We start from the raw sequence: 12,184 nt of genomic DNA on the forward strand, positions 1-12,184 counted from the left end.
GTTGTTCAGTACATTAGGTAGCTCGAGCTCACGAGTTGTATCTGTTTGTCAATGGTTTAGTGTGTGTTTGATGGCTAATTACTACTTCTATTTATACTATTTTTTACTTGGTCAAAGATCTTCGATTACGAGGATAGGTTTTTCACTTACCCGATGGACCGAAACCTCTTTACAGATGGGACACCGGTAGGTGGCTCGAGGCAACTCGTGCCTCTAATCGAGGTGGTAATTGTATCTTGCATTTAATATGTGTCTTGTTAATAAATCAAGGCATTTAATGTGCTGTTTATGATTGTTCTATTAGCTTGATCAAGGGTAATGAACATTCTCTTCCCCTTCGTGTAGACCTCGAGTCAAGGCGGTTCCTTGAATTCCAACCGCCTGTCCAATGTTTGTCATATTCCCAAAACAAAACAAAAAAAAAAGGGACTTATCAAGGGCCTTTTTTTCTAGAGTCTCGGACTTTCCTTCTTTGCCAATACCTTGAGCTCTTTTTCTGCAAAGGTGCTCGATGTGGAAAATCTCTCTAATAAGTAAGTAATAAGCTTCTTCAAAAAAGGATAGAGAGACCCATCCGACTAGAGCGGGGTACTTCCACAGGAAAGCGTTGCCCTTGCAAGCTCAACATTAGCTATTTCAAACCTAGTTGCCCAAGACTACTGCTTCATCAAGGAGGTGCCAAGTAGGACTAGAGACGGTCCTACTAGAGTTATCAAGTATGCCTCATTAACAGAAAGTGTTAAGCAGAACATGACATGGTAGATGGTTACCTACACCTATCAACTTTAAGATGATGGTAAATCTTTGAAAGATATATATATATTGTAATAGCAAGAAACACACTCACTTGTTCTACAAATACTTAAATCTTCAACTTTTTTACTTTTAAAAGGTGAAAATATATAACTATACTATAACTTTTGGTAGGAAATGAATGTTTTGTTGTGCAGATAAAGATGACTATATATATATGTTGGAACGTGTTTTAAAATATATGATTGTTTTTATAAAGGTTTTTAAAATATTCTTTATATATTTTTATTTCCTATTTTATAACACAGTCAACAAGTTGCCTAGTTGGTAGATGGAGATTAGGAGTTTCAATTTTTGCACAAAAGATCTCAAATGTGACTGATCATTTTATTGTTCAATTACATGATTAAAAGATCATAGCCGTTGGATCTCACAAGACTCTTAGATTGCTCAAGAAGTTACAAGATCAAAGCGATCTGGGCCGTCCATCATTGGTAGTAGCAAATGGAGCGATCTTGGCTGTCGGATGTGGGAAGGTAGTGGCCTTCTGGATTAATGGTTACATTTAAGCCCAAATTTTGATGAAGGTCTGATAAAGTTTTCGGGCAATAAATCAGGTACAGGTGTGATACCCCTGGATTTCCAAATGCGGGTTGGCCAGGCCCACGCCCGAATACCCAAGGATATCAAAACAAATGGCAATAATCGAACATAGAATACAATATGTCTCGCCGATGTATCCTTAAATGAAGTTAAGGTCTTATTCTCTCTTTATTTTGAATGACTTGATAAGGCTAATTGCAGCTGTAAGACAATTGTTAGTTGGTATACTTATTTGAGTCCTCCTCACTATATGTTCTATCGCTTTGGCTGAAGAATAATCTCATATAGCTGGTATCCTTTTCATCCCTGGTGAAAGAGTCTGACCTCTTCTTGTCCTCTCCTTCCTTTCCCTTTCGTGCAATCATGGAGTCTTCAGCGCTCATATGTTTTTGCGCTCTGATCAACAACTATGTCATGCTGGTGGGAGGTTTTTTGGATAAAGCGAACAAGAATCTGGAGGTTTGGAGTCCTCCTATGAAAGCGGTCAAAGCCACCTTGTCGTGCACCCCTTCTGCCTGCAACCTCTCTGTGTTGAATCGGGTGATGTATTCCCGGATCGACTCGCCCTTCTGTTGTTTCACGGTCAGTAGATAGGTGGCCGACCTCCTATGTCTCTGACCTGCAATGAAATGGCTCACAAACTGCTTAATCAGTTCTTCGAAGGTGTTGATGGTTCCTGGCCTCAACTTGTTGAACCAAACTATTGCCAATCCCTTAAGTGTAGTGGGAAAAGCTCGGCACATGATTACATTTGGCACGACGTGCAAATGCATAAGAGCTTGAAAGGTCTCTAGGTGATTAAAGGGATATTTGGTCCCATCAAAGCTTTCGAACGAGGGCATCCTGAACTTGTTAGGCAGGGGGCATTTCATAACGGCGGGGCTGAATGGCAGGTTGGTCCTTTGCACCAGGCAGGACCTTTCCCTTTCATAGCCAACATTACATCTTTTATTTTCACCTTGAGAATCTCAATTTGTAGGTCGAAATAGGTAACTTTCTCTGTCTTTTCCTTAACATAGAAGGTTATGCCTGTTTGAGACTGGGGATTTCGTGGAGGCGGGGAAGAAGGTTCTCTGTGTCGGTTTCCGACTTAGCTTTGTTCTGCCTCGAACTTATGACAAGGATTGTTTTCTCGGTCCTCCTCGTGTTGTCCCCCATCATTCAGATTGGGAGGACATAGGTCGGACAATTCTTATTGAGGTGGTGGTCCCGCTGGGATAAGATGTCATAGGATCTCTGCATTTTGTTGGATCAACTGGTCCATACTCTGACGCAGAGTTTGGACCTGTAGTTCTAATGTTGCAAGCCGTTCCTGGTCATTTCGGGACGTATGGGTGCTCACCCGATCCTTCTCTTTAACTGGATCCCTGCAACGATGTTTCTGTTCTAGTTACCATACCGGACCACAAGTGCATATACCCAACCGAGTAATTGATTTAAGGGAATCGTCGTTTCCCACAGACGGCGCCAACTGTTGAGGGTGAAATCCACGCTGTCCGATACGGCACCGTTTTCCTGCAAAGAAGAGAGTAAAAGATCGATGAATCTTGACGACACCAGTGTGGTGCCTGCCAAGAGCTCTCCGACGATCAAGTCAGTCACCAGAGGTCTAAAAGAAAGGCAAGAATTTAATAATAAACTTTTTTTGTACCTTATTCCCGAGTCGTCTTCCTATTTATCGTCACTTCCCCTATTTTTTATAAGGGAATATCATAATCCTTATCCCATAGAAATCTTATTCTTAATAAGATTTGTCATTATCCCATGAAACTTATTTAATGGAAATCGTTATGCGGCTGGTCAACACTTAATTGCCTTTATTGTTTGGTCAAGATAGGTTAGGTTTATTTTTTTCTATCAGTTAGTGAAGTATAAGAGCTTCATGGTTGCACCTAAAGAGAGAGGCAAAAAAAAAAAAAAAAAAAAAAAAAAAAATGAAACTTGAGAGGTCTTATTATTTTCTACTTTATTGGATTTGATTTTGTGTTATTTGCCATTAGTTAGACTGAATCTGTTGGTTGTCATAAGATACTAGAGCTGTTTAAAATTGATCAAAAAATATAATTTATTTTTTTTGATAAGTAAGGTACTCGATATAAATATGACACAGCTTTAGCAAGAAAAGAGAAAAAGATGATGGTTGGTTCCTGTTGGATCCCTGTAAATATGAGCCTCAAATGTAAAAATTGAGGAGAGTTTGTGGAGGCTCGCCTTTAAAGAAGTGGTTTGTTCGGTTCTATTTACTTGATTCTGGTTAACCCTTTTGCTTTTAACTTCGTAGATACTCTGTTGCTCATACACACTTATGGTTGTGGTGGTGGATTTCGGACCTACTTTATTTTGAGATTGTCCTGACGTAAGATTCAATACGATGCAGAGCTGTGAACAAGGTCAGATCACTAACAGAGGAGAGGCGATTGATACAATATGGAGGCATATGTTTCAGGCGAAGCTGACATACTTGCATTGGAATAAAGGTGAAGAGATGGCTCCGACAATAGCGGAGCAGGGAGGAACTCTTCTTGTTCGGAAAATACCACTCGATCCAAATTAATTTTACAATAAACCAATTTGCAATTTTACTTTAACATATGCTCTTCATATTTTTAAGGAAATATATTTTCATTTGTTATGAGATAGCCCATTGGAAAAGTTGCAGTTGATGTTGGGAAACGTGCAAGTTTTTAAAACTTTTTGAGGGATTTGCAATCATAGATCTTGATTCATTACATGGAGACAAGTTTTATGCAAAGATAAATAAAAGATGATGCATAATTCAATAAACAGATTGAATACTTACATCAAAGGTCTGAGTAAACCTTTTGAACTTTCCTCTAAAGTGAATGTTCTCACTTATTGTAGATCCCTTTAGCAAGATCATTTCTCCTTCTTTTTGATTATTATCTTCCCTTTAGGAATCACCAATATGCCTTGATGAATGACCTTGGAATCTAGGCTGGTGGTAGCCTCATTTAGAAGAGAAACAAAACCTTAAAATCTAGAGAGAGAAAGTGTATTCCTTTTTCTTGTTCTCCAAGTCACACCTAAAATATACATGAACTCATGTATATATAGGCAAAATAAAAATAAGAATAAGGAAACAATAAATCATTCTCCATCTCTAATTCAACTTTCTCAATCCTAACATGACTCCAATATCAACTTGGGCTATTGGTGAGAATCCTTTTGGGCTTACTATTTTCTTGGCTCTTATAAATTAATAATTGGTCCGGTCCATTAAACCATGGACCCAATTCAATTAATTCATAAATTAATTTCTACTCCACTAAAAGAAATTAATTGCACTCCAATTAAATAGTAAATAACCTCTAAGTCAATGTTGCACTTTGACCCCTCTATGCTTAATTATTTATCGGATAATTAAAGTCATCAATCCGACAACATAATTAATATAATTATTTTGTTACCTTTGATTATTTCCGACTCGATCACAATAAAATATTTATTTGACAAAAAATAATAACAATTTATTAAATAAATATATATATAAAACATTTGTCTAAAACATACGAAGGCCTTCGAATTTAATTTGTGATCAACCATAATCAAAACAAAATAAATACAAATAGCACTGATGCAAATATTGAGAATATAGACCTCTAATTATTAATTACATAACTACCCAAAGTGTCGATCTAAGGATCCCGAGGTATCCGCCGAACAAATCAAAGTAATTATTAATTAATAAAAGAGTCTATACTTCTCTCATGCTTGAGAGCCAAAAGCCATGACTGTGATAGAGAGTAATTGCATACGACAGCTCTCGCAATATATCTCAATCTATCGTGGACTCGGTTTAAGTCTTAACTAATTAAATGTCCATCCATAATTACCGACTTTAAACCATTTATGATTACTAATTTATATCATAGTATTAATTGCCATTACATACATATATAAATATATTTTGTAATCAAGCGGACACCATCAATTCCATAAAGAATCGAAAAATAATACATTCCATTCACCAATTGTATAATGCTTTAATAATAATATCCAGACAAGAAACTATGACTTTTACAATCCAAAATTAGAATTTGCTATGTTAGGGCACACATATCCTAACAGCTCCCACTTGCACTTATAGCCAATTCAAATCACATCTAACTCCCATGTTCTCCATATGACGATCAAACATCTTGATCGGTAAAGCCTTTGTGAATGGATCAGCAAGGTTATGTTCCGATGCAATCTTGGCCACAAGTATATCTCCTCGCTTTACTATATCACGAACAACATAATGTTTCCTCTGAATGTGTCTTGTTCCTTTATGAAATTTTGGGTCCTTGGTTTGGGCTATAGCTGCACTATTATCACAATGAAGCGTCATAGGCCGATCTATATGCTCCACAACCTCCAGTTCAATTAGAAAGTTTCTTAACCAAACAGCTTCTTTTGCTGCCTCAGAGGCTGCAATGTATTCTGCTTCTATGGTTGAGTCAACAGTATAACCCTGCTTGACACTCTTCCAACTAACTGCCCCTCCATTGAACTTAAACACATATCCAGATGTAGATCTCCTGGCATCTGGATCTGATTGAAAATCAGAATCCGTATATCCGACTGGAACCAGATCATCACCTCCATAAATGAGCATTAGATTCTTAGTTCTTCTAAGGTATTTTAAGATATTCTTCACAGCTGACCAATGATCAAGTCCAGGATTGGACTGATATCTACTGACAATCCCTACCGAGTAGCAGATGTCCGGTCTGGTACAGACCATGGCATACATGAGACTACCAACTGCCGAAGCGTATGGTACCCGCCTCATTTGCTCAATTTCCTTATCAGTCTTGGGAGACTGGTCATTAGAAAGAGCCAACCCATGTCTAAATGGCAAAAACCCTTTCTTAGAGTTTTCCATTCCAAACCTGATCAGAACTTTGTCAATGTAAAACTCTTGAGACAAGCCTATTTTCTTTTTAACCCGATCTCGCATAAGCTTGATCCCAAGAATATAGCTTGCTTCTCCAAGACCTTTCATCTCAAATTTATTGAACAACCACCTTTTAACTGATGACAATGCTTCTACATCATTACCAATGAGCAAGATGTCATCAACATATAAAATGAGAATCATGATGACATTACCCTTTTTTTTCTTGTAAACGCAAGGTTCAAACACGTTTTGTTCAAAGCCAAATAATTTGACTGCCTGATCAAAACAAATGTTCCATGTGCGTGAAGCTTGCTTAAGTCCATAAATAGACCTATTCAACTTACATACACAGTCCTCACGACCTTTAACCACGAAACCATCTGGTTGCCTCATGTAGATGTATTGTTCAAGATGGCCATTTAAAAATGCCGTCTTAACATCCATCTGCCATATCTCATAGTCATAATAAGCACTAATGGCCAAAAGAATGCGAATAGATTTAAGCATTGCAACTGGTGAGAATGTATCCTCATAATCAATACCTTTACGTTGAGTGAAGCCTTTGGCAACTAGTCTAGCTTTGAATGTCTCAACATTCCCATCCATTCCTCTCTTTCGTTTGTAGATCCACTTATAACCAATGGGCTGAACCCCACTAGGAAGTTCTACAACATCCCAGACTTTGTTAGAATACATCGATTCCAACTCTGATTTCATGGCATCTTTCTAACGATTCGCATCTATATCGGTCAACGCTTCCGCATAGCTTACTGGGTCTGACTCATGCTTATCGAGGACGGCCTCATAGACCTCACCCAAAAGTGTGAGTTTTTCGGGTTGGATGATAGTCCTCCCACTACGCCGAAAGACCGGTGCAGGAATCGATGTACTAGATGATGGTAATTCAACAGGGACTTCTTGTGTCTCATCATTCTCAGTATTTATATTAGGTGTGTCCACTGGGGGTATCTCTGACGTGCTAACCATCTCCTCTAACACTATCTGGCTACTAGGTTTGTGATTCATAATATAATCCTCCTCCAGGTAAACAGCATGAGTGCTGACAATAACCTTATTGTCCCTGGGATCATAAAATAATCCACCTCTAGTGCCCTTAGGATAGCCAACAAATAAGCATGCATCTGATCTTGCTTCCAACTTGTCTGCCTATTTCTTTCGCACGTGTGCTGGACACCCCCATATATGCATGTGATTTAAACTAGGTTTATGTCCAAACCACAGCTCATATGGCGTTCCTGAAACAGACTTGGATGGAACACAGTTCAAAATATACATCGCTGATTCTAAGGCTAATCCCCAAAATGATAGAGGTAATGTAGCAAAACTCATCATAGATCTAACCATGTTAAGTAAAGTTCTGTTTCTCCTTTCTACCACTCCATTCTGTTGAGGGCAGTCAGGTGCGGATAACTGGCGCACAATACCCTCATTGACCATATGATCCTTGAACTCCCCCAAGAGGTATTCACCTCCTCGATCAGATCGAAGTGTTTTGATAAGTTTACCTAATTTACGCTCCACTTCCGCCTGAAACTCACGCAATTTTCCATAAGCTTCTGACTTGTGTCGCATTAGGTAAATATATCCAAAACGTGAATAATCATCAATGAAAGTGATGAAGTACTCAAACCCTCCTCTCGCTTGGGTGTTCATGGGACCACACACGTCTGTGTGCACCAACTCTAATTGTTCTTTGGCTCTATCTCCTTTGGCTGAGTAAGCCCTTCGAGTTATCTTTCCTTCAATACAGGATTCACAAGTTGGCATAGGCTCCTCTGCCTCACAAGGTAATAAACCTTCTTTAACCAACCTTTGAATCCTATTTTGATTGATGTGACCCAATCGTAGATGCCAATGATACAATGAGTTTGGAGAAACTGCTTTTCTTTTAACATTCAATCTAGATGAAGTTGCATTTAATTCATAATTTTGCATTTGATATGAGTTAGGAGTTAAAACATATAGATTATCTTTCAATGTACCAGAAGTTATAACACAACCATTTAATTTAATTAAAACATTTTTTCCAAAAGTAAAAATATAATTTTTGCAAACCAACGAAGAAACTGAAATTAAATTGTGCCTAACATTTGGCGCATAAAGACAATCTTCTAAAATAAGACTCCTCCCAATATCAAACTGCATATGAACCACTCCCACTGCTTTAGCTTCCACCTTGGCATTAGATCCCATATGCAAGTATATCTCTCCTTCATTGAGGCTTCTGGACTCCTGGAATCCCTGCAATGAATTGCAAACATGATTAGTGGCTCCAGAATCTATGCACCAGGAATCTATAGATTCAACCACATTACATGCCTCAACAATGAATATACCTTTTTCCTTTGCCTTGTGTGCGAAGTATTGGGCAGTTAGGTTTCCAGTGACCCGGTTGACCGCAATGGAAGCAGTTTCCTTCGCCTTCAACCCGCACTTTCTTCTTTCCCTTATCCTTTTGGATTACTTTGTTTGGCACAACTACAGTTTTGGCACCATCCTTCTTCTTTTTCTTGCCCCTCCTCTTGGGCCTAGAAGTGGATGGTCCAGCAGACTGAGTGTAGTTGATAGATACACCCTTGCTTTTGTTTATCCCTTCAAAGGTTACCAACTCATTCAATAGTTCAGCGAGTGTGTACTCAAGCTTATTCATATAATAATTAACCCTAAAAGAGTTAAATGAGTCTGGCAATGAAGCGATAATCATGTCAACCTGAAGTTCACCATCCAAGTTGCATCCAAGGATCTCCAGTTCATTTAAAAAACCAATCATTTTTAAAGCATGTTCCCGAACTGAAGTACCTTGGACCATCTTAATGGTCATCAAATTTGTCATAGCATTTTGGCGTGCGCTCTTACCAATTTGCCCAAACATTTCCTTAAGGTTAAACATGATGTCTGCAGAAGTGAGATATTGAAGATGTTGACTTTGGAGTACATTCGAGAGTGAAGCAAGAATGTAGCACCTAGTCATCTCATCTGCTTTATTCCATTTCTTAAATACTTCATGCTCCTCAGGAGGATCCTCAGGCAAAGGTGGAGAAGGTCTAGGAGTAGTAAGCACATAATTCAACCCCTTATATGTGAGTACAATATCTAGTTGCCTTTTCCAATCGATATAATTAGGTCCAGTTAATCGATTTTCTTTTAGTATGTTTGCAAGTGGACTAAATGGACTAGTCATGATAAATCTGAAAATAAAAGCATTCATACAATAAATAAAGTGAATAATAATAATCATGCAAGTATAAAACAATTAATTAATTGTGGGTCCCTTAACCACATTGCATGAAAAATCGGACAATCAATATGCCAATAACTTATCCGGTTAGCGGAATTCATTATTGCTTATTGACGAGAATAACTCATTATTTCCATATCTCTTTAGACAATGCCTTATCTAAATATGAAATAATTCCCGATTAGATTTAGCCTTTCTGAAATCACCTAGTATAGACCACTCCGTTGGGGAGCTAATACTATTGATTTTAGATTGAGTGTATAACATAATTAATGTTCCAACGGAAAAACAAATATTAAATATATTGCCATTAATAGCTTAGACTCTTTAAATCATGCGTAGGGCCTTATTTTTAAAGATCTAACTATAATGGTTATTTAATAAATATATTTTTGTGAGACAACCATTCTTGTAATCTAGACTCTTTAAATCATGCGTGGAGCCTTATTTTTAAAGATCTAATCATAATGGTTATAATTACGAAGGCCATGGGGTAATGTATAAAAAATCCCCGCTCCCACTCAATTTTTAATAATGTAAAACTAGGGTTTTCAATTCATGATTTAATGCATGCAAAACGCCTTAATTTTAATCCAATTAAATTTAGAAAATATATGGATTTTAAATGATTCACTAATATTTAATTTGAGTCAAAAAATAATTTACAAAAATAATTTTTCTGTTTCCCAATAAATGCTCTCAAATTAATTAGCAATCTAATCCAATTTATCTTCATAATTTAATTAATATAAATCAAGCCATTTAATTAAAAATCATGGATCCAATGCATGAACAATTATAATAAGCATTAAATTATTCCATGCATCAAATAATAGACAGAAGCAATATAAATGGCCAATGGATTCAGCTTTTAACATTTAAAAACTATTCTTGCTGTACGGGCATCCTTCAACTGTCTGTAAACACCCATAGGAAGCTTGTACGCGTCAGGAGAAGCAAAACGCCGCTTGGAACGAGCCCGGAGGACCCCACACGCGCTGGCACGCGCCTAGGGCAAGCTGTACGCGCTCCCACGCGCCCCCACGCGCCGGCACGCGCTTGCGGCGCGTGGAATGCACCCTCACGCGCTCCCATGCGCCTGGGGCGCGTGGGACGCGCCTCCACGCGCCTTCCCGCGCGTGGAGTGTATCAACTCCTTGGCTGGCGCGTGAGATCCACGCGCCAGCTTGTCATTGACCAGCCCACTCCTGGCGCGTGTGGAACACGCGCCAGGCTCACTTAGCCACTGCCACACCTGATCCGGGCCACCTCCGACGCCTCTTCTCACCGCCGGCGAAGCTCCGGCCACCGGAAAAACGCCGAAAAAATTCCAAAAAATCCCAGAAAATTAAATTAAGCCTCAAAAAATTCCCAAAAAATTCAGAAAAATTCCAGAAAATTACTGAAGCATAATTTAACCCTTTCGGACCCTCTTGAAGCTTCATAGCATCCTTTGATGAATATTACATGGCTTTAATAAATACTTACAATTTGAAATACAATGGAAAAAAATAAATTACATCATTGAATTTTCAAACAGCTAAAATAAAGCCTTAATTACATTCAATATACCTATAAGCTTCATCCATGGCCCAAACACATATTATCATCCATTCACAATTATACATACATCATCATGTATTAATATATACCAACATAATAAATCATACATCAACATATATCAATAATTTTATATATGTATATATAATTTGGATCCATGAATATGATTTTTATAAACACATGTTCTCTAGTATGAATCAAACCATGTGCTCTGATACCACTGTTGGGAAACGTGCAAGTTTTTAAAATTTTTTGAGGGATTTGCAATCATAGATCTTGATTCATTACATGGAGACAAGTTTTATGCAAAGATAAATAAAAGATGATGCATAATTCAATAAACAGATTGAATACTTACATCAAAGGTCTGAGTAAACCTTTTGAACTTTCCTCTAAAGTGAATGTTCTCACTTATTGTAGATCCCTTTAGCAAGATCATTTCTCCTTCTTTTTGATTATTATCTTCTCTTTAGGAATCACCAATATGCCTTGATGAATGACCTTGGAATCTAGGCTGGTGGTAGCCTCCTTTAGAAGAGAAACAAAACCTTAAAATCTAGAGAGAGAAAGTGTATTCCTTTTTCTTGTTCTCCAAGTCACACCTAAAATATACATGAACTCATATATATATAGGCAAAATAAAAATAAGAATAAGGAAACAATAAATTATTCTCCATCTCTAATTCAACTTTCTCAATCCTAACATGACTCCAATATCAACTTGGGCTATTGGTGAGAATCCTTTTGGGCTTACTATTTTCTTGGCTCTTATAAATTAATAATTGGTCCGGTCTATTAAACCATGGACCCAATTCAATTAATTCATAAATTAATTTCTACTTCACTAAAAGAAATTAATTGCACTCCAATTAAATAGTAAATAACCTCTAAGTCAATGTTGCACTTTGACCCCTCTATACTTAATTATTTATGGGATAATTAAAGCCATCAATCCGACAACATAATTAATATAATTATTTTGTTACCTTTGATTATTTCCGGCTCGATCACAATAAAATATTTATTTGACAAAAAATAATAATAATTTATTAAATAAATATATATATAAAACATTTGTCTAAAACATACGAAGGCCTTCGAATTTA

Source organism: Cornus florida, unplaced genomic scaffold (assembly GCF_030987335.1).
Source record: "Cornus florida cultivar Cherokee Brave unplaced genomic scaffold, ASM3098733v1 CherokeeBrave_3.0.0_Hap2_Chr08, whole genome shotgun sequence".
Lineage (NCBI taxonomy): Eukaryota > Viridiplantae > Streptophyta > Magnoliopsida > Cornales > Cornaceae > Cornus > Cornus florida.